Below are 19,948 nucleotides of genomic sequence, written 5' to 3'. Positions count from 1 at the left end.
TATTTATGCTGCAGAGATAATAGGCCTGTGATGGGAAGGGTAATGTAGATCTGCACTGAGGGCACAATGCCGTGATCCTTGGAGCTTGTTAAGATCAGTGGGTACAAACAGACAATAGCACTATGAAAATGATGAGACAATTATTATATGTTTTAGACCATAGTTAATTGCACAAATTACACATATTAAGTGAAAGAAAATTAAGCATTCACTTTGGATGTGCTTATTTGTAGAAATAGGTGGCTTGGTGAATATAAGAAAACAAAGAAATAAAAGAATACACATTGTCTCAGAAACAACTCAAGCATCAGATAGCAAGCATCACTAGGAGATACACTTGGTCATTCAGTTCACTGTAGAAAAAGGAACAAAAAGATGCTCTCATGATGAGGCAAAGTCAGTTCACACAGTAGGATTTAACACATACACACAGTTGTTTTCATTCTAGTTATTTAAAGCCCTGACTTTTATTCATATTTGTTCATTCTTCCACACTTATAAACACTGCTGAAAGCTCTCCACGATGAAGTTCTGGACTCATAATCTACTTAATAATGAAGGGGAAAAGCAAGTACTGTCAAGTACCAAGATGTATGAAGTCTGAGTGTGAGTACACAGGGTGATGACCAAACACTACACTGGATGAAAAAGCTCCTTCAGGCAGAGCAGAGGCAGCAGGCTGATAAATGCACTGAAAAATGCAGGCACTGAGATGACACAAGCATGGGTGGGCAACTGGAAGTAGACGGCCAAAGGATGGTATGCTGGGGTATGTAGACAAGGAACAGGGCTGCCACTGGATTGAAGTATGCTTGTACTACAGGTCCAGCCAACATAGAGGAAGTATCTGGCCTCATGAGGGAAAAGGCTGAGTATAGCAGCAGAGGCTGGGCTGCTGCAGTTGGTATCCAGCAGAGCAACCATGGTCCAGTGCTCACCTGTCCTGACTCCCTTCTCACTGAGAGAAGGGAAGCCTGGAGAGTGAGATATTTGCAGATCAAGAAACTAAAGAAACCAAAAGCTAGAGACTTATGCAGAAGATTGTAGCTGAGTTAAGACTGGCAGGGCCTTGGGAAAGAAAAGAACAAGGGAGTGGTCTCAATTAGTGACCTAGTACCAGATATTAAGAGATCTGATTGTCAGTAACAAGTTTGGGCAGCAGTTATGACCAGTGTGATCAAGAAGATGAGAAGACACTGCAGTGGACCCACAGTGGGGACTCTTCCAGAACTCCTCAAACACCAGCACACTCTTGCATAGGGCTACCCTTCTCACCTCCAAATGCTGAAGAGCCTGGTGGCCATGTGGGAACCTCTTACCAGCAGCCAAAAGCTGCAGATCTCTGTGAGCCCTAAACACCACTGACATGGGCTGGCTAGAAACTTCTTGTGAGTTACACAAAGGAAAGGGTTACTTAGACAGAGACAGTGAGACCAACATCACTCATTAGCCTGAAGAAAATAATACATCTAAACAGGAGGGCAGTTAAACAAAAGCAAAAATAAATGAAGGAATCAGAAATGGACAAATAATGCAACAATAGGATTCAATAAACACCTTCCAATAATACCACTCAGTGTAAATGGTATTAACTCCCTCAACAAAAGACACAAACTGAAAGATTGGATCCCAATACAAAACACAACTATATGTCACCTACAAGAGATTCACCTCATCCACAAACACACAATCTGAAAATGAAAGGATAGAGAATCTTGCTCCATGTAGCAAGATCTCCCAACGCAAGCAATATACCTATCTTATTTTCAGACAAAGTGGAATTCAATCCAAAACTGATCAGAAGAGACAACAAAGATAACATACAGGTAAAGGGAATAGTTCAACAGGAAAAAAAAAATAACAGTTTTAAATATATATGCACCAAATGCCAGCACATCCAATTTCATAAAAATACTATTGGATATAAAGTCAGGTAAAGATCAATACAATAATAGTTAGGGACTTCAATATCCCACTCTTACAAACAGGTCAACTGGACAAAAAAAATCAACAAGGAAATATCAGAGTTAAACTAACTGCACTGCTGAATAAATTGATCTAACTGATGTTTCATCCCCAAAAAGAGAATATACTTTTTTGCAGCAGCACACAGAACTTTCTCCAAATACACCATCTCTTATGTCATAAATCGTGCTCAAATAAATAAAAAAAAATTGAAATGGGCTCTTGGATTATATTTTACCATAGTGGACTAAAATGAGAAATCAACAGCAAAGGAGAGAACAGAAATTATTTAAATACTTGGAGATTAAGAACTATAATTTTGAATAAATAATTGATCACAGAAGAAATCAAGGTAGAAATTAAAAATGTCCTAGAATCAAATTACAATAGGAATATAACATACTAAACCTATGTGACACAATGAAAGCAGTTCTAAGAGGCAAATTTCTGTGAAAAGCCACATTTAAAAAATAGAATGATTCCAAGGATATAACCCAATAGTGTCCTCAAGGTCTTAAAAAAGTAAGAGCAATCCAAATCTAAAACTTGTGAAGAATGAAAATTCATGAAATTGAGACAAAAAATACAAGGCATCAATAAATCAAAGAGTTGATTCTTCAAATTGATATATGAAAATGATAAATAATTAGCCAATTTTACTAACAGAACAAAAAAAAAGACTCATGTCAATAGAAATGGACTTGAAAAAGGTAAAATCACTACAAATACTGCAGATATCCAAGAGCATTATAAGAAAGTATGTCAGAAACATACATTTCAATAAACTGGAGAGTCTTGAAGCAATAGACAAATTCCTAAACATACATGAATTACCAAAACTGAACCAAGAAGATACAAAAACTCCATACAGAGCATTAACAGAGAATGAAAGAGACGCAGTAATAAAACTCTACTAAATAAGAAAAGAACAGACTGTGATAGGCTCACCAAGAATTTTACCAGAAATTCATGAAAGAGCAATAGCAACATTCCTCAAACTCTTTACAAATTGAAAGTGAATCAACACTGTCAAACTCATTACTTGAAGCTATCATTACTCTAATACCAAAACAGGAGAAGGACTCAACCAAAAACAAAAACCAGAGGCCAGTTTCCTTAATAACTACAGAGTAAAAGTTTTTAGCATGATACTTACAAACAGAAAGCAATAAAGTTTTAAAAAGATCACACATCACAACCAAGTCAGCTCTATCTCAGGAATGCAGGGATGGTTCAACAGTCATAAATCAATAAATACATGACAAAATACACCACATGAATAAAACTAATGTCAAAATCACATGATTTTCTAAATAGGTGCAGAAAAAAACCTATGATGAAATCTAAAATCCATTTAAGTTAAAAATTCTGACAAAAATAGGTATAAAGACATTACCTCAAAATGATAAAATTCATTTATGACAAATCCACTGCAACACCTTACTAACTGGGGAGAAACTGAAAGCCTTATCCCTAAACTCAGCAACAAGACAAGGATGTGCACTTGCACCAATCCTGTTAGGATAGTACTCAAGACTTCACCCAGAGAAATCTAGCAAGAGAAAGAAGTAAAATATTTTAAATAAGAAAGGAAGAAGTCAAACTATGTAACAAGAACCCTCAAAGCAATTAAAAATGCCTATCCTATTTTCAGACAGTTGGCATAATTCTTATTTGCAGATCACATAATTTGCAGATGACATAATTCTTTACCCAGAAAATACAAAAATAGACACACAAAGACTCCTAAGATTTATATACAAATTCAGCAAAAATGACAGGATACAAAACCAAAACCAAAAATCAATAGTGTTTCCATATACAAACAATGAACTCACCAAGAATAAAATCAACTCGCATTCAAGTACTAACCAGGCCCTACCCTGCTTAGCTTCCAAAATCAGACGAGATCGGGTGCGTTCAGGTTGGTATGGCCGTAGACATGTCTTTGATCTGTTGAGAAGTTTCTGTTCTACTTCTAGTCTCCTGATAGCTTTTACCATGAACAGCTGTAGAATTTAGTCCAATACTCTTTCTCCAACTAGTGACAGGATCATATGGCTTTCTCCTTTCCTCTATTAAAATGATGACTTTTGGGGGTGGATCTTCCAATGCTGAACCAACACTGCCATCCCTATAATAAAACCACTTTGTACATACTGCTAGATCTGACTTCTAATAGTTTGTTTTGTTAAACAAATTTCTATCTATGTTCATACTTTTTTCTTCTATTATCTTTATCCAGTTTTAGGATTAGCACAATGTTGAGTTCCTAAAATGAGGGGAGAAGTGTTCCTTCTTTTTTCTGCTTTAATTGTTTGATATAATTTATCAGTTAAAATGTTTATGAGCCTGCTGTTGTCATATAGGTAGGTTTTCAAGCTAGGAATATACTTTCTTTAATAGGTGCTTTTCAAATTTTATATTTCCTCCAGAGTTAGTTTCATTGATTTGTCTTCCAAGGTACTTCTTAGAAGTTGTCAAATTTATTTCAAAATGATTTTTGTAATCAGCTTTCTATATCCTTTTAAATTCTGTAAAATCTGTGGTAATGTCTCCTAGATCTTAATCTTATAATTTAAAAAATGTATAACTTATATTGTGTAACAGGAAGAAAAGGTCTAAAAGAGCAGGGGAGTTGGGAGGGGTAGGGGAAAGGAAAATAGGGAGAAGAAAAAATATGAGAAAAGAAAAAAATGGAAACAAAGTCTTTGCAAATAGGGAAGGGTGGAGGGGGTGAAGGGAGGGCAAGGGAAGGGGAAAAAAATAAGAACCAAGAGACTCATGTAATGGTACAAGATCCCAATGATGAATGTAACTGTATTGTATACCTAAAATGTACCAATAAAGTTAATGGGGGAAAAAAAAGAATAAAATCAAGAAAACAATCCTGTTGAGAATAGTTTCAAAAAAATTAAATGCCTACCTGATATTTATAATAACTGAGGAAATACAAGGCTTCTATAACAAGTACTCTAGTCCCTGGAACAAAAAGAGATTGAAAAGTATTTTAAGAAAGAGAAAGTCATCCCTTTTCTTGGCTAGGTAGATCCAATACTGTCCAGATGGCCATATTACCTAAGACAATACATAGATTTAATGCAATTCCAATCAAACTAATAGCATTTCACACAGAAATAGAAAATAATTCTAAAATGCATATGGAACCAGAAGAGACCCACAATAACCAAATCAAATATGAAAAACAAGGGCAAAGCAGGAGAGATCAGGATCACAAATTTCCATTTATGTTACTAAGCTACAGTGATGATAACAACATAGTACTATCACAAAAACAGACAGGATAAGCAATGGAATAAAATGGAGAATGCAGATGCAGCCCAAGCACCTTTGGCCATCAGATTTTGACAAGTGGGTAACAGCATATGCTGGAGAGAAGACAGCCTCTTTAACAAATGATCATGAGAAAACTGGTTATCCACATGCAGAAGAATGAATCTAGATCCATATCTCTCACACTGGACTAAAATCAAATCAAAATGGATGAAAACCTACATATAGAAAAGAAAAAATTGAATCTGGTGGGAAAAATTGGTAAAACTCTTGAAAACATATGCATAGGCAAGGACACCCTGAATAGAACCCAAATTGCATATGATATAATACCAACATTCAATAAAAGAGATTATATCAAATTAACATTCTGCACAGCAAAAGAACAAACAGAGTGCAGAGACAATATTGGGAAAATGTTGTCTACTATTCCTCAGAGAGAAGACTAATATAAAGAATATAGACCCCTCCCCAAAAAGAAAGGAAGAAGTAAAAAAATGGGCAATTGAAATGAACAGACACTTCACAAAAGAAGAAGTACAAGTGGCTACTGAGTACATGAAAACATGTTTATCAACTTTGGCCATCAGAGAAAGGCAAATCAAAAGAACACGAGTACCCTAAAAACAACAGACTCTGGTGAGATTGTGGGTAAAAGGAGCTATTCTACATTGTAGATCAGAATGTAAATAAGTGCACCAAGTATGGAAATCAGTATGGAGTTTGTACCAAAAACTAAAAACAGAAACTCCATTTGATTCAACTATACCTCTTCCAGGTATCTTCCCAAAACAGTGATAGTATAGTGATACATGCATATCCATGTTTATTGCAGCACAATTCACAACAGATAACTTATGGAAGCAGCCTGTGGGCTCATTAATAAAAAAATGATGTATATATGTATTATATGTGTATATATATATATTATATATATATAGAGAGAGAGAGAGATAGAAAGTAGATAGGAGCACTACTCAGCTATGAAAAAGGATGGATTTGCATGATTTGTAGGAAAATGGATAGATCTTGAAGTAATAATGCTAAGTGAAATAAATTAGACATGGTTAAATATTTCTTGGTCTCTCTAATATGACAAGCTAAACATATAAATAATTGAAAGAATAAAATATAAAGTTTGAAGCCACATTCTCTTCAAATCCGGTGCCTTTAACTTTCATAGCTTTGTCTGTGGGACTTACCACCGTGAGCTATTTGTTTCGTTTCTGTTTCCCTCAACTGCACATAAGTTGATGAAGGTAGACATTTTGCATATACTTAGAATGATGCTGTCCATAGAGTAATTCTGAGATACTTTTCTTTTGAATGAATAAAAATTTTATCCATAAATAAATGACATTGACCCTATGCATTTGTCTGATTGCCCTTGCTAAAATTTAGCTCTCAAAATGCAATTCCTTTTTTTATTTATTTCATGTAGATATTCACTAGTAACCACCTAGTGCATGCTTGTGTCATTTGAATAGTTGAGGTAAAATGGTGAAAGTCCATGAGGGAATAGAATGAAAGAGCAAATGGTTTGATTTTATTTCATATTTCAGAAGTGAATAGGTTTGTTTTTAATAAAGAGAATCAAGAGCAGTATGGAGAAGACTGCTAAGGGTCAACGCTGGTGTCATAGTACATAATCACTCCGTAATTACCACATGCTTCTTCTTAAGGCCCGTTTCATGGTGGACACTGTGGATGCACTCAGGGCTAGGAGTCAGCAGGGCTGGCAGGGAAGTAGTCAGGTGGCAGACGGGTCTTGAAGACATCAGGTAGAATGATCCTAACTCTGTCATGGAGGTGAGAACCCAGAGAAGTGTTCATGAACAACATCATATCTGTCATCATACAGTGTGAGAATGAATAGTGGTTGGAAAATTGTGAAATACAAACACACACACACACATACAAGAAGAAATGTAAATAACAGGAAGAACTTCATCCACTAAATAGTAGATACAACTCAGAAGATAAAAATCTTCAACATGTGGTGAAGAAAATTCTGAGTATAAGGTCTGTGCCACACGCTAGAGATTACATGGGCAGGAAGGGGGCAGGAAATGAAAAGCTATGTAAAAGACATTCTCAAGAAGATAAACTTGAAAAATTAATAGATAGGTTGGAATGTATTTCAAAGAGAAACATTAGTTCATACATATGCTGACAACATAATCAAATGAGCAAATCATTTCTGGAAAAAACACAAGAGGTTATTTAAAAAGAAAATGTAACCAGAATTTACACGACTGCTAATGTAATTTGCACAACCATAACAATGTAAGTACTGAGTCACTTTTCACTCAAAAAATTAGATAGAGGAAGGTAGGCAAGTAAAGTTATGAGAGAGGGATCTCCCCTTTTATAACAAAAAGTAATGAATGACATCCAGCTCTTCAAACCCAATGACAGCATAATTACTGCCAGCCTCCATACCTGTGTATTTCACATCCCTGCGTTCAATGAACCACAAGTGAAAAGTATTTTTTAAAGGTTGTACCTGTGCTGAACTTGTACAGATATTTTTATGTGTCTTATCTCCTGAATATTGGAGTATAATAGTTTATATGTGTGCTACATTGTATCATGTATTACAAGCCATCTACAGATGAGTATATGGGAGGGCATACATAGATTATATGCAAATACTATGATGTTTTTGTGAAGGACTTGGAACATCTATAAATGGTGATGTTCATGCAGGGTCCCTGAACCAATATCAGGAATACTGAAAGATTATTATTTTTTTAAATGTAATGAAAAATATTGTTATGTAGAAAAATGGTTTGAAAATAATTGCATAATATGAATTTCTATCTAACCAAAGAGGACTCAGGAAGGGTGTTAATGTTTTCCATTATAAGCCAGGTTGAAATTGTTATGCATTTATAACATTTATGAATATAAAACTAAAATAACAAACAGAACCAGTTTATATGTCAATATTTTGAGAAAAAATAGAAAGGTAAAAATATCACAAATGATTTTTGTGAGGCATGTTAACAATTCTTTTTATTTTTCTTACGTATTATCAGTAGCTTGACTATATTCATGCAGTAATTTCTCAAACATGCTAAAAAAGTTATATTGTAAAAATCTGTGACTTTTTAACCTGCTTCTCTCCCTCTCTCTCTCTCTCTCTGTCTCACATGAGTATAAAACTGTCCTGTGCTGTAGGCAAAACAGTGTGCGTGAAGATTTTGTCCTCAGAAATAATCATTAGTAGTGTTGGATAAAGAATTACTTAGCAGATAATCTAATCTGTGACCAAGACTGTCTGATCTATTGCACTAAAGTCCCCTCCTCACCAACACCAAGGACACAGAACTCCTGGTACTCACCCTTATGGTTCTTATCTTTGTCTCTTGTCTTTGTAACTTTCTTTAACCAACAGAGTCCTAAAGACATAAATGAGAACAGAAAAATGAATAATAAGAGCAATCCTGCTGAGGCTCATTCATTCATAGAATCATGTAAAAAAACAAAATTGCTTTAAACCTCTAAATTTTGGTTGGTGATTGCACAGTTACAGAACTGAAAACAAGAAGTTTTCTGCTGTTGAGTTGGGGAAACTCCAAGGCCTTTTCTCCATTTTGTTTTGGGTTTCCCTGGAGGAGTAAATCGTGAGTTACATGGCATGTCGTAAGATTTGTTAACATGTCTTTATAGTTTTCGTGCCTTCATTGGCTTTGTTCCCTAGTATCCCATATTAGTGTCTTGGGATCACTTCCCAAGTAAACAACTTCCATGGAAATCCTTTTTTAGAAATTCTGCCTTGATGGTACAGACTAAGGGGAGAAAAATTATTAAAATTATTATTATTATTATTGTTAGAGAATGACAAGTTGGTATTGGATAAAACTCATTCTCAATTTGAGAAAATGTTTTGAAGAGATGTGTACAGAAGAAGACTGAGTAGAAAACTTTGGGAGTAATCTGGATGAAAATGGAAGTGCACTGAAATAAAATAAGAGACTGGGAATGGAGGCAGATTGATGAACACGAGTGCTGCTGCAGAGGTAGGATCCTACTGTGAGCATTAGCAGTTGTTTTGGATGTTGGTGCTATGTGAAAATGAAAAGAGAAGGGAATCACTCTGCTTTAGGCACTCAGTAGGATGTAGCTGACAAAGGCAGGGTCAGATTTAGGAAGAAATTTTATATCCTCAAATTGAATATGTGATATATGGGCCTGGGGTTCTGGAGAGTATCTAAACTAGTAAGAAATAATAAATTTAAAATTATCAGATTTTTAATGGTCACTGATTAAGGATTTTTCATGAGATAACCCCAAGTGATAATGATAATTAATATTGTATGGTAATTTCTAACTTACATAATAATATCAAAAGTAAATTTGTTGCTGTAAGTCACCAGATAAGCACTAGAAATGGAATTAGATCTTCCAGATTCTTCGTGAGAACATTAGCTGTACTTCAAGTACCATACAGTGACTCCTAATCTAAGTAGAAAATATCTCAATTATTTTTCTACTCATACTTTTGTTTAAGGTGATAATCCGTTGTAGTATCTCTGAGAAGGTAAAATCTGATTAATATGTAGAAAAATACCAAAGTAGAAACAAGAACAGGTAACAAAATTGTAACTTCTAATAGAGTAGAGAAACACCATGGTCATGAGTGTGAGGTTGGAACTTTAAAAGTTACATCTACAGTTGGGCCGGGGATTTAGCTCTGGTTTTGCCACCTGCTCTGCAAGCGCAAGGACCCGAGTTCGATCTCCGGTACCAAAAAAAAAGTTACATCTCCAGGGGTCTCAGAATCTGAGTTGGAAAGGCTGCCTTATCTTGGGCATGAACCAGAATTTCCGAAAGAAATTCACTTTCTTTTAGAAATCTGATTACGGTCTATCCATGTTATGTCACTGTAAACTATGAATTCCTCTGAAAGATGCCTCAACTGAGAATGCAAGTCACAGTGAAGACAAAGACTCTGAACTGTAATCTTTTATTCCTGTCTTTCAAATCAGCAAGTAGCCACTGTCTATGGCAGGCCTAGCTGGCTCAAATCAGTCTGGATGCAGACTGATTTTGTAGATCAGAACCTTAATTTTGTACAGTTACTTTGACAAGAATAGATGCTGCCTGCATTTAACTGAGCAACTTCTCTTTATGGAAGTGCTTTGAAAGCTACTTCTGTGTACAGCACATTTTCCACAATAGAAATCCAATGATCTTTTCTATCTCAATGATGTCAGCATAAATGACTTCAAGCCATTTCAGTTCTGCCATCTCTAAGAGATGAATTGTTCAATCTAGTTACATCACTGCACAATCTCAGGCCCCACACCAAACACTGCTTACCTGAACTGTTCTCAAGCCAAAGCGAAACTGATGGCGAGGCTCCACATGAGTCATTTGTATATTTGTAATAATATCAATGTAAGTAGCTGATTTAAAACTAAGTCACATGAAATGTTTAGGCTTCTTCTCAAAACAGATTCCACAGTTCATTTTTTATTAAAGAAGATATTATTATTTTTTATTTGAATGTTCACCTGCACAAGGACCATATCTAGGTGCAGTGTATTCTATCTCAACATATGCAGACACACATGTACACATGCAGACATATGTGTAAGTGCTCAGCTTTTTTCATTTCTCCATTTTCCTTCCTTGGCTATAACAGCCATCAGCCTGTTCTGAATTATTATATATAGCAACTCATTTCTTTTATTTTCCTTTCCTACCATTTTCCCAGGGGGAAATTATAATTACTTATCATAGTGATTTTATTTATAGCAACCAGGGGGCCATGTTTTAAAATCAGAGAACAGGTCAATAACAGATCCATAAAGTAATAATCTCTCACACCTTAGATTTTACAATATACAAGGAGACCCACCTTGTTTTGTTTAGAACTGCCACTAGTGTACCTTATCAAGACGCAGAATAAAGATAGATGTTCTGACATTTCAGAAGGGGTATGGGGAGGCATTGTACAAATATTTTCATGCAAACATTGAGAATGGTTGTACTACAGTTACCAGAAACCAATAAAATGAAGACCATCTGAGAGGAAAAGTGAGTAGGAGGAAAGGCAGCAGAGAGAGACATTTCATTGTGTTAGATAAATCCATGTAAATGTATTACTCATTTTAAAACATTAAAAAATAAGTCAACCATTTCTGATAAGACAAGTGTAGAAAGCTCTTTGAATAACTGACCATGAAGTTTTGATTTTGAAAATCAGAATAAAAGAAATGTTGCACTTAAAGAGAAAATATAGGTTATACAGTCACAGATTGCATTAATGGCCTTTTTTTAACTCTGGTGCAATTGTAAAACTCAAAGATCAAATCAAGCAAATCAAATTTAATTGTTGTTCATTTATCAATCAATCAATATTTTACTTTTTTCAAGTATATGTTCCAGATATAAGATGTTTATTGAATTAAATATTGTCCTGTCAGGGACTGGGCATTTAGCTCAGTGGTTCTACTACCTGCCTAGCCAGCTCAAGATCCCAAGTTCGATCCCCAGTACCAAAAAAATAAAAATTGTCCTGCCTGCACATATGCATTATAACCTAGTGGGAAAAATGATATTTATTTAAAATATAGAAAATGAAATTCCAAATTATTAATTTCTACTCATGGTATGTTAAATATGGGAACATGAAACAGTAAAACAGGGGAGGTTAGTGAAGATCTCACTGAGGAAATAACATTTCATTTCAGAAGAATTTGGCAATGAAAGGGGAAATGTGTTTAATAATCAAGTTACAAGTGTAGAAATACATACTGAAATCAAATGATGCAAGTCCTTGTAAATCAAGACCTTATGGATTTTCTGCTATTTTGTTAAATGCAAGATAAATCCAAAAACAGGTTTTGGAAGCCAACTGTCATGGCCACATTTGCATTAGAACTACAGTCCTAACGGGTGTGAAGAGAGGCATATTTGATTTCAGATATATTACAGCAATAACGCAAGCAATGAATTCGTTTGTATTCAGAGAGAGGAGGAGAGCTGGATTTGAAAAACACTGTGGGTGGGATTTGGTAGTCTAGTGACGAGTCTCAGGGTTTGGGACAAGTCTGCATCTGCCCCAGTGACCCTGTGCTGAGGGCTGAGCAGTGGGACAGGAAGTCCGGTGTTGGCAGACAGAGGACAGATCAGAAGAGCGACGGCTTGGGAGGACAGGAGAGCTCAAACTATACATCATTTTTAAAATTCTTGTTGCCAATTTGGATGTTTTGGGTTAGGGGTGTTTTTAATTAAAAAAAAAAAAGTCTATTTTTGACACTAGGAGCAAATCCAACAGCAGCGAATGTCCCCTCTCTGTTTTCCCATTACATTACTCCCTGGTACAATCCCATCTTCATTCCGATTTGTCTGATATGCAAATGAGCTTAGTGCACAGAAGGAGAGATTCCGCATTGGAAAATTTCCTCCCGTATGGCAGGGCAGTGAATATTGTTAAGGAAAAACATGAGGACTATTATCACCTTTATCAGAAAATGACACACAAAATGTCTCAAATTCCCAACATCAATTAACCTGTTTGTTCAATGTCATTAGCAATTCTCTTTTACCAAGCAATTCTCATTTTTCACTTGGAACATTTCTTTATTTAGCCTTTTAGAAGTCAATTTCGAATTGGCATGTCACTTTGCCCCAGTGGACACCATGGAAACTAGGAGAGGCTGCCTAAAAGAGGTTGATTTCAAAATTAACTCGAAACAAGATTGTTTTTTACAAAAGTCCCTTATCTCTTTTAAACTGAGGAAAAAAAGGTGCTGTTTCATATTTTAACTAGAAAAAATAGCTCTTATATTTCAAATGACTTTAACACTTAAAGAAGTCATGTGAAATCTTGTGGTAATAATTTCACAGTAGTTTTATGTGTATTCTAGCCTCTGATCAATTTCTTACTATAATAAGAATTATCAATTTCTTGCTTTTTAAATGACAGAAATTTTGACTTGTTTTTGCACTTCTGGTTGCATCTCATTATTGTCCTTAAAACTACCAACAATAGAAGATGTCCAGTGTCACTGAGACCTGAGCAATGTGGAAAATTTACTGTCAGTGTTTTCTTTCCTTAGACCTAAAAAATGAGCAGTCTCAGGGCTGAGTGCTAGATAATCCCCTTTAGTATTGGTTGAGCATACTTTATCAAAAATGGTTGGAATAGAAATGATTCTGATTTTGGATTTTGGAATATTTGCATATACACAACAAGATATTTGGGGGTGGGACCCAAATCTAAACATGAAATTCATTCATGTTTCATGTACACATCTCATATCCACAGCCAGAAGGTACTGTACGTGGTATTTTTACTGTGCCTGCATTTTGTCTGCAGCCTGTCATATGAGGTCAGATGTATAATTTTCCACTTGCGGCATCATGTGAGTGCACAGAAATTTGTAGATTTTGTAACACTTCAGATTTAGAAATTCTGGATTAGGGATGCTCAATCTTTACTGGGCAGCTTTGGTTAGGATTCTAAGCAATATCAGTATTGAAATACAATTTTCTTTTAAAAATACTATATTTGGCTCTAAATTTCAGCTTGTAACTGATAGATGTTGACATAAATTCTAAAAGGAAATTATTCTCCAGATTTAGAGGTGCATATTCTAGGTATAATAACAAATAAACTGGTCTGGATCAAAAATATACCAACCAATTGGAAAACAATTCATTTGGGAAGTGTGAAGTGTCTACATATATATTGTACAAATGAAAACTTCTGTCATGCATTGTGTGTTGCTTGAAACATGTTTCTCCTTTGTAATTAGAGCATGGGAATAGAAGATATCAAGGTGAGGTAAACTTGTCAATGCATGAGGTACTAGAACAGGGAAATGTTTTATTAATTGGGTTCTGAGGACCTGCCACTTTCTGCTGCTCGTGGACAATTTGTGTGTCCTCCTTAAATGATTCTGCTAATAAGACGAAGTCCCAAACCACACATTGAACCAGACTGTACACTTTCAGTGGATATGGGTGTTATAGAATTTATTATGTATTATAATGTATTTTTTGTTCTTTTTCCATATTATTTCTTCCTCATTAAGATTGTCATAATTTTAGAGACAAAACATCTTATTCTGATTCAATCTATAATACAATGTGGTGCACACACAATGTTTACTCTATGTTTTTTGTGGACACACCAAAAGGTTCTGGCTCTTGTGCTGTAAGGTAAAACTATGAGACTATTTCTGGGCAAAGACATTGAAGTGACCTTTCCCACATCTGGACTAACTCTGCAAATATTCCTCTCTATCCTGGAACAACCACACTAGGGGAAATGTGTTGAGATAATGTACCATTCATTACTCTACTTTCTGGGTAGATGGGGAGAATAAGGGATACATTAAATTTGTTTGTGAGTTACTGATATTTTGGGGTTAACTTATTTACCGCAGTTTATTTTTACTCATACAGAGTGTGATGTTGTCTTAAAAATCAGAAAAAAGTCTAAAATGTGTAAAGGTATAAACTAAATGAATAAAAGAATGAATATATTACCACTTCTCAAGTAAATTTCAGATGTAATCACAATTGAAAAACTGATATTCATGTTGCAAACCTCCTGGTGTATTTCCCTTTAAAAATTCATCCTCTTCATTATTGTTACACAGAATGCTTAATGATGTTAAGAATTTAGAAGGAGCTGAGAGTTTAACTTGGTTACAAGCAGATGACTGTACCAGTCTCATACATGTTGGCAAAAAGACACGGGAAGCTCAGTTCAGAGACAGAGAACTTCACTGATCAGGATCGAGCAGGTGGTGTGCATTTTGTATTCACCACGATCGTCTTTAGGGCTCAAGTACCACAAGATGATGTACAGCGACCCAGGCAGCTATTGCACAAGAAGCAATGCGTCCTAAGAACACGGGTATTCCTTGCAGAGATCTCAAACAAATCTGCTTGAATGTTGTCCTGGACACCAAGTAACTCTGTTCTTTGCTCAGGGGGAGACACTAACTCCTTTCAAGAAGGTATGCTATACAAGCATACCTGACAACAGAGGAGCCCTGAACAAAAGTTGTTAGGATGTCTCAGGGTTGGGTGGCTTTCTGCTAACAGGCTGGACTAAGAGTATATCAGGGTATTATCCAATTAAAAATTAGCACTGGGAGCTGCATGGTTGGCTTTGATTATATGTAGTAAACTTCATGTCTAGGATTGAAGGATTGTGCATGAAACTAATTCACATGTAAAGAAATGCTAAGTACATATAATTTGGAATTAGTAGTAAATTTTCAAGAAACTGTACTTTGATATATAAAATATATAAGAACAGTTGACTATGATTTTGTGGGAAAAAAAAAAGAATGACTGTTAAAGAAAGCTATTTGGCAGGCAATGGAAGCCTGCTGGGGCTCTGAATTTATTGGATGCTTTGTTACATATTTTATTTTGTAGACAACACCACAGAATAATTCCTTAACCACTAAGAGGTTTACTACTTCCAGTGCTTCCAAAGTAAACCAACCAGATCTTTCCTCAAGAAGTAGTGGGCTTATTTCTAATGGCAGCTGATGCCTAAATTTGCATAGTTACATGTTAGATTTCTGAAGTCCCTGATTCTATGAAAATAAAAGTGAAGTGTTCTTGAACAAAAACTCATATAGTTCAAATATTCTCTACTTTTGAAGACTACCCACTCTCCCAACAGCATTTTGTACTCTACTTCGTGCTAGCATAGTCTATTGGAGACTGGGGGCAGGAAGAGAAAGATATGCTCAGGTATTTGGGGAAACATTTTGGGGGTGTTGCTCAAGTGGTTTGTATATTAGGTTAACATTTGAGTCTTAGGCCCAGTAAATCAGATTGCTTTCTTTAAGAAAGACTGGGGTTCATTTGGATGGCTGCAGGCCTCAGCAGAATGAGAGGATGAGGGAGCGGGATCCATTCTCTACCCTGATTGTCTTCTACCAGGGACATTGTTTTCTGCCCAGAATTTACCTCACTGACCTTCCTCAGTCTTCAGCTTGCCAGCTGTAGATATTGGGACTTCTCTCCTCTCTAACTACATAAAGCAGGGGTTTTTTTTGTTTTTAATCTCATGTAGACTATTGGTTCTGTTTCCGTGGAAATCCCCGGTTAATACAGATGTGCAGGTACAGAAGAACAGCTGGAACACAGGAAAAGGTGGTGCAGAGAAGGTACAAGGTTAAGGCTTCAGAGAGGAGAAACCAACACTCCAGGGAGAGCCCAGTATTCCTCTGCTAACCGGGGGTGTTAGACATGGAAAACGCACACCTGTCTGCTAACCAAACTGAGCTAATAATCCTCGCAAAGGATGTCATGGAGCGCCTGCAGCTTAGGTGACTCTGATACTTTGGAAATAATCCACAATTCTTTTAATGTTCAGGAAAATCATTTGGGAAAATTTTAGTCAAATTTCTTTTGAGTGACTTAGTCCCCTGGTGAATTATGTTTCAAGGAATCATAATGTGGTGGCTCTGGCAAACAAGCCGGGACTAAAAGAAAATTCGGGTACTAGCCAATTCAGAATTACCATTGGTGATGGCTGGCAGTGATCAAGCTGCTTCTGCCTGTAAAGAAAGAATATAAAACAAGGTTACTAAACTGTAACAGGAAGGAATAAAACAGGACTAAATAGAAAAGGGGTCATTCATGCAGCTTATTATTTTACTTAACATTGGACTTGATTTTGAATAGAATTGCTGGAGAAAGCCTGAAGTGATCAACAGACTATCTTTCTAAATTCTGTGCAATAAGAGGTATTTTTAAATCTTCAACAGGATAAAAATAAGAAACACATAACTAGAAATATTTAAATTATACAGCTAAGTGTTTTGTTTGTATAGTCCCCTGAATAAAAGAGAAGTAGATTATTTTCATATTTGCCTCTATCCATCATTATAATTCCAAGAAGAATCAAGCTAACATGCGTGTTGGAGACATCTAAAGTTGAACTGTTACACAAGGGAAATTTCTGAGCACACAATTGTCTGCTATTATAGTCTTGCTGATATTTTATGTTTTTATATATTTTATTCTTACTACCCTGGATATAACTGTGATTTCTTGTTTAGTTATACTTAGATTTCTTTCTATATTATTGAATGTCCCTTTAAATTTTTGAATAATATGACAGTATGAGATTGAGAAAGTTCCATTTTTCCTTTAAAATAAAGGAAGAAGTTTTATTGAGGTAGCATTTTGTTTTATGTTTTGTTACATGTTGTCTTTTTTTTTTTTTAATTGAAAGGGATGAAATATACCCTTCTCCGTTGCTGGTGGGAGTGTAGACTGGTGCCACCACTCTGGAAATCAGTATGGAGATTCCTCGAAAAAACTAGGATTAAAGGTCCCATTTGACCCACCTAGTCCCCTTCTTGGTATCTTTCCAAAAGAATAAAAAGCATCATACCACATTGATATATACACATGCCCATCTTTATGGAGGCACAGTTTGTAATAGCTAAATCTTGGAAACAGCTCAAATGCCCATCAACTGGTGCCTGGATGAAGATGTAGTATTTTTTTTTTTCTGTTTTGTTTTTATAAGTGGAGTACAACTGAGCCATAAAGAATGATAAACTAGAGACATTTATGGCTAAATGGATGCACCTTGAGATCATACACTTAAGTGAAATAAATAGGACACACATATAAATACTGAATTATTTCTCTGCTATGAGAAACTGAAAGTATAAATGAGGACTAAAATGTATAATTGATATTGTAAATAGAAAAGGTTCAAAGGGGAAGGGGAACTAGAGAGGGAGTTGGGGGTAAAGGAAAGAAGGGAAAGAAAAAAATGAGAAAAGAAGGAAAAAATGGAAAGAAAGCCTGTGTAAATAGGGAGGGGTAAATGGGTGGAAAGAAGAGAAGGGGAATGGGAAAAAAAAGAACTAATATATGTCATGTACAGGTACAATTTCCCAACTATGAATATTATCATGATTTATACCTAAACATACCAATAAACGTAATGATAAAAAAGATGTGTTATGTACATGTACCAATTTGTACTCATGAATGTTAAAAAAGAAAGAAAATAAAAATGTAGTTATATTAGAAAAACAAAATACATTGATCACATAACTTTTTGATATAAAATCTCAGATCATCAATAGATACATATGTATGAATAATACTGGCAAAAGTCGATTCTGAAAACAATTAAATACCCTTGCCTCCTGTGCTATCTTTTGTGATTGTAGTGTCTTCTACACTTTTGTAGTCCTCAGAGAAAGTTTTTCAGTCAAAAACTCTTTTTGAATCAGCCAATCTCATATGACTTGAAGGCTTTAGGTTGACTTCACATTTATCTCAGTGTCTGTGCAGGGGATGTGATTCTCCCTAAAATAGCCCACTGTCAGTTTCCTTCCGCATTTGTCTTTCCACTCAGGGTATTTTATTTACTAGAAACTTCATTAAAGTGAGGATTTTATTGTTCTCAGGACTCTAGCAAACTCATATTTTCTCTGAAGATGATATTTCAAATGTTAGTGTCAAAACATTCATTTTTTTCTAATTTCTGGAGGCAAGAAAGTATCTGGATTCACAGGCAAGAGGCAATGGTGATCTGATCTCTAACACTGTACCCATATTATTATGTGTTCATGTAGCAATAAAAACATTTGGCTATTAAGGGTGGGATTTACTTTTGTTAGTTTTCAGGGAGAATGTGAGCAAAGGACAGCTAATAAACCTTACAGATTTATAAATGTTTCACAAATATGTAAATTGTTTTCCATGAAAGTAATAATTTAATAATTTAAATTATGAACCACTCTATAATTCGGTGGAGAATAAGAGCTGGGTTTAGATGTAAAATGTCTCTCAAAGTCTCGTGTACTGAGAGGTGGGGTTTGGGAAGGTCATGAGGTCAGGGCTGCGCTGTAGTTGGCAGTGGGTTAATCTACAGATGAGTTCGTAGCTCAAGGTACTGTCAGAGTGGGTGTAGGGTCCAGTGATTCTGGCCACTGGATTCTTGACCTGGAAGGACTTAAGGGTGTGTTCTTTTTTCTGATCTCCCTTTCTCCCTCTCTCATTTCCTAGATGCCAATCTGTGAGGTGAGTAATGATACTTTGCCATGTACTTCCACCATGCTATTCTGCCTTGGAGCCAACAATTAACTGAATCCTCTGAAAACTGAGAAGCAAAATGTACCTTTCTTCCTATCAGTGGCAGATATTGGTCATTGTGTCCACTGCCTGGACAGTGACTAGTACAGAAAACTTGTTACAGCAATGGATCCATTGCTGTGTCTGTACCTGATCATGTGGTTCTGGAGCCTTCATCCACTGAAGAGTTCATAGCTGAACTCATTTTTAAAAATGCAGGCTAGTCCCAAGAGGCAGATCAGTGGGAATGGGACTAGGAAGAGTGTATTCTGCTCCCCAGTCCTCCTCTCTCTGCTTGCTGGCCCTCCTGGGGTGAGCTGTGCTCTGCAATGCCATTCTACCATTCATTGTATTCTGAATCCAACCACTCATGGGTGGACTCCTCTGAAAACCGTGAGTGAAAATCCTCTCTCCTTTAAATTTCAGGTGTTAGGTATTGTGTCACAGCAATGGAAGAGTGACGAATGCATTTTTTTCTTTAAATTGAAGTAGAGTACATCCAAATATCTTTAAATCAAACTACCAACAGTTATGTTTATATTCAAAGAAATAAGATCTATGCTCAAATATCAGTGGTATTTTCTTGAATTTGATT

The 19,948-nt window shown here is 35.8% G+C and overlaps 1 long non-coding RNA gene across 1 annotated transcript; it reads right to left on the bottom strand.

Annotated features, from left to right (window-relative positions):
* Positions 1 to 6,785: 6,785 nt before the first annotated feature.
* LOC147829477 (uncharacterized) lies at positions 6,786 to 8,851 on the bottom strand. Its single transcript, XR_015448878.1, has 3 exons — positions 8,764 to 8,851; positions 8,607 to 8,663; positions 6,786 to 7,057 (listed from the first exon to the last, which is right to left on the bottom strand). It is a non-coding gene; the product is annotated as an uncharacterized LOC147829477 (long non-coding RNA).
* Between the last annotated feature and the right edge of the window lie 11,097 nt (positions 8,852 to 19,948).

The sequence above is a fragment of the Heterocephalus glaber genome, unplaced genomic scaffold (assembly GCF_053883595.1).
Source record: "Heterocephalus glaber isolate CG9 unplaced genomic scaffold, H.glaber_assembly_v1.0 deba00000594, whole genome shotgun sequence".
Classification (NCBI taxonomy): domain Eukaryota; kingdom Metazoa; phylum Chordata; class Mammalia; order Rodentia; family Bathyergidae; genus Heterocephalus; species Heterocephalus glaber.
The sequence above is the reverse complement of the archived record's forward strand: the minus strand, read 5'-3'. Positions and strand labels throughout refer to the sequence as shown.